At 36.2% G+C, this 4,528-nt stretch overlaps 1 non-coding gene across 1 annotated transcript; it reads right to left on the reverse strand.

Annotated features, from left to right (window-relative positions):
- Positions 1 to 4,119: 4,119 nt before the first annotated feature.
- On the reverse strand, positions 4,120 to 4,226 carry LOC136152557 (U6 spliceosomal RNA). Its single transcript, XR_010660233.1, has one exon. It is a non-coding gene; the product is annotated as a U6 spliceosomal RNA (small nuclear RNA).
- Between the last annotated feature and the right edge of the window lie 302 nt (positions 4,227 to 4,528).

Here is a 4,528-nt window from a genome sequence, read left to right on the forward strand (position 1 = left end):
TTTAAATTCAAAATGACCCTTGTTTCAAGGTCTTGAATTTCAGTTTTTGTTTCCTTAGCAACAAACGACTGCTGAAAATTCTGCTTTACCTTTTATGTTGTTGTTGTTACTTTTTACTTGGCTTTCTTCCTCATGTCCTTCTAAGTCCAGGAATCAGCAAATATCTTCATGGGAAATCCAGTACTGGCTCCTTTGTCTGCTTCTGTCTTCAATCCATGATCTTGGATCTTTATATTACAGCACTCTGGAAAGCCTGGAGTGCCACTTTGAATTTCTTTCTTTCTTCTTCTTCTTCTTCTTTTTTTTTTTTTTGAATAAGTAAGAGCCTTTTATTTTATATCAAATTGGTACTTTCTATTTCTTTCTTTCTTTCTTTTTTAATTTATTAGTTGGAGGCTAATTACTTTACAGTATTGTAGTGTTTTTTTTGCCATACATTGGCAAAAATCAGCAATGGATTTATATGTGTTCCCCATCTCGATCCCCCCTTCTGCCTCCCTCCCCATCCCATCCCCCTGGATCTTTCCAGTGCACCAGCCCTAAGCACTTATCTCATGCATCCAACTGGGCTGGTGATCTGTTTCACCCTTGATAGTATACTTGTTTCAATGCTATTCTCTCAGAACATCCCACCCTCGCCTTCTCCCACAGAGTCCTAAAGTCTGTTCTGTACATCTGTGTCTCTTTTTCTGTTTTGCATATTGGATTATCGTTACCATCTTTTTAAATTCCATATATATGTGTTAATATACTGTATTGGTATTTATCTTTCTGGCTTACTTCACTCTGTATAATGGGCTCCAGTTTTATCCATCTTATTAGAACTGATTCAAATGAATTCTTTTTAATGGCTGAGTAATATTCCATTGTGTATATGTACCACAGCTTCCTTATCCATTCGTCTGCTGATGGGCATCTAGGTTGCTTCCATGTCCTGGCTATTGTAAACAATGCTGTGATGAACATTGGGGTGCATGTGTTTCTTTCAGATCTAGTTTCCTTGGTGTGTATGCCCAGGAGTGGGATTGCTGTGTCAAATAGCAGTTATATTTCCAGTTTCTTTAAGGAATATCCACACTCTTCTCCATAGTGGCTGTACTAGTTTGCATTCCCACCAACAGTGTCAGAGGGTTCCCCTTTCTCCACACCCTCTCCAGCATTTATTGCTTGTAGACTTTTGGATAGCAGCCATCCTGACTGGCGTGTAATGGTACCTCATTGTGGTTTTGATTTGCATTTCTCTGATGATGAGTGATGTTGAGTATCTTTTCATGTGTTTGTTAGCCATCTGTATGTCTTCTTTGGAGAAATGTCTGTTTAGTTCTTTGGTCCATTCTTTGATTGGGTCATTTATTTTTTCTGGAATTGAGCTGCAGGAGTTGCTTGTATATTTTTGAGATTAATCCTTTGTCTGTTGCTTCGTTTGCTATTATTTTCTCCCAGTCTGAGGGCTGTCTTTCCACCTTGCTTATAGTTTCCTTTGTTGTGCAAAAGCTTTTAAGTTTCATTAGGTCCCACTTGTTTATTTTTGCTTTTATTTCCAATATTCTGGGAGGTGGGTCATAGAGGATCCTGCTGTGATTTATGTTGGAGAGTGTTTTGCCTATGTTCTTCTCTAGGAGTTTTATAGTTTCTGGGGTTACATTTAGATCTTTAATCCATTTTGAGTTTATTTTTGTGTATGGTGTTAGAAAGTGTTCTAGTTTCATTCTTTTACAAGTGGTTGACCAGTTTTCCCAGCACCACTTGTTAAAGAGGTTGTCTTTTTTCCATTGTATATTCTTGCCTCCTTTGTTGAAGATAAGGTGTCCATAGGTACGTGGATGTATCTCTGGGCTTTCTATTCTGTTCCACTGGTCTATGTTTCTGTCTTTGTGCCAGTACCATACACTCTTGATGACTGTGGCTTTGTAGTAGAGCCTAAAGTCAGGAAGGTTGATTCCTCCAGTTCCATTCTTCTCTCTCAAGATTGCTTTGGCTATTCGAGGTTTTTTGTATTTCCATACAAATTGTGAAATAATTTGGTCTAGTTTGCTGGAAAATCTGTTGGTAGCTTGATAGGGATTGCATTGAATCTATAGATTGCTTTGGGTAGTATAGTCATTTTCACAGTATTGATTCTTCCAGTCCATGAACACAGTCTATTTCTCCATCTATTTGTGTCCTCTTTGATTTCTTTCATCAGTGTTTTATAGTTTTCTATATATAGGTCTTTCATTTCTTTAGGTAGATATACTCCTAAGTATTTTATTCTTTTCATTGCAATGGTGAATGGATTGTTTCTTTAATTTCTCTTTCTGTTTTCTCATTGTTAGTGTATAGGGATGCAAGGGATTTTTGTGTGTTAATTTTATATCCTGCAACTTTACTATATTCATTGATTAGCTCTAATAATTTTCTAGTAGAGTCTTTAGGGTTTTCTATGTAGAGGATCATGTCGTCTGCAAGCAGTGAGAGTTTTACTTCTTCTTTTCCTATCTGGTTTCCTTTTATTTCTTTTTCTGCTCTGATTGCTGTGGCCAACACTTCCAAAACTATGTTGAATAGTAGTGGTGAAAGTGGGCACCCTTGTCTTGTTCCCGACTTTATGGGAAATGCTTTCCATCTTTCACCATTGAGGATAATGTTTGCTGTGGCTTTGTCATATATAGCTTTTATTATGTTGAGGTATGTTCCTTCTATTCCTGCTTTCTGGAGAGTTTTAATCATAAATGGATGTTGAATTTTGTCAAAGGCTTTTTCTGCATCTATTGAGATAATCATATGGTTTTTATCTTTCAATTTGTTAATATGGTGTATTACATTGATTGATTTGTGGGTATTAAAGAATCCTTGCATTCCTGGGATAAAGCCCACTTGGTCATGATGTATGATCTTTTTAATATGTTGTTAGATTCTGTTTGCTAGAATTTTGTTAAGGATTTTTGCATCTATGTTCATCAGTGTTATTGGCCTGTAGTTTTCTTTATTTGTGGCATCTTTGTCTGGTTTTGGAATTAGGGTGATGGTGGCCTCATAGAATGAGTTTGGAAGTTTACCTTCATCTGCAATTTTCTGGAAGAGTTTGAGTAAGATAGGTGTTAGCCCTTCTCTAAATTTTTGGTAGAATTCAGCTGTGAAGCCATCTGGTCCTGGGCTTTTGTTTGCTGGAAGATTTCTGATTACAGTTTCTATTTCTGTGCTTGTGATGGGTCTGTTTAGATCTTCTATTTCTTCCTGGTTCAGTTTTGGAAAGTTGTACTTTTCTAAGAATTTGTCTATTTCTTCCAAGTTGTCCATTTTATTGGCATATAGCTGCTGGTAGTAGTCTCTTGTGATCCTTTGTATTTCAGAGTTGTCTGTTGTGATCTCTCCATTTTCATTTCTAATTTTGTTGATTTGGTTCTTCTCCCTTTGTTTCTTGATGAGTCTGGCTAATGGTTTATCAATTTTATTTACTTTTTCATAAAACCAGCTTTTAGCTTTGTTGATTTTTGCTATGGTCTCTTTAGTTTCTTTTGCATTTATTTCTGTCCTAATTTTTAAGATTTCTTTCCTTCTACTAAGCCTGGGGTTCTTCATTTCTTCCTTCTCTATTTGCTTTAGGTGTAGAGTTAGGTTATTTATTTGACTTTTTTCTTGTTTCTTGAGTTAAGCCTGTAATGCTATGAACCTTCCCCTTAGCACTGCTTACAGTGTCCCAGAGGTTTTGAGTTGTTACGTTTTCATTTTCATTCATTTCTATGCCTATTTTGATTTCTTTTTAAATTTCTTCTATGATTTGTTGGTTATTCAGAAGCATGTTATTTATTCTCCATGTGTTTGAATTTTTAATAGTTTTTTTTCCCCTGTAATTGGAATCTAATCTTACTGTATTGTGGTCAGAAAAGATAACTGGAATGATTTCAATTTTTTTTTTTTTTTTTTAATTTACCAAGGCTAGATTCATGGCCCAGGATATGATCTATTCTGGAGAAGATTCCATGTGCACCTGAGAAAAAGGTGAAATTGATTGTTTGGGGGTGAAATGTCCTATAGATATCAATTATGTCTAGCTGGACCATTGTGTCATTTAAAGTTTGTGTTTCCTTGTTAATTTTCTGTTTAGTTGATCTATCCATAGGTGTGAGTGGGGTATTAAAATATATGGAACACTTCACGAATTTGTGTGTCATCCTTGCACAGGGGCCATACTAATCTTCTCTGTATCATTCCAATTTTAGTATATGTGCAGCCGAAGCGCGCACCACTTTGAATTTCTCTGTGACTGTGATCAATCCTGTGGTCTACTCTGGATATTAGCAACTGTCTTCTTCATTGCTTGTAAGACAAGAGTTGGCAAACTCTCCAAGAGGAAAAGCAGCATGCCGAATGCTGGGCCCAGTTTAATGAGTCGTTCTTCTCTGTTGGATTTTCCTTTAAAATGCTGTGTGAACATATTGCTAGGATCCACCAAAACGTTCTGCTGAAAGGAAATATTCTTGAAACTTAAGGTTTATTAGCTTCATAAACCCAGCTGTGATTGAAATAAAGATTTTAGTAAATTTCC

Source organism: Muntiacus reevesi, chromosome 21 (genome assembly GCF_963930625.1).
Source record: "Muntiacus reevesi chromosome 21, mMunRee1.1, whole genome shotgun sequence".
NCBI lineage: Eukaryota > Metazoa > Chordata > Mammalia > Artiodactyla > Cervidae > Muntiacus > Muntiacus reevesi.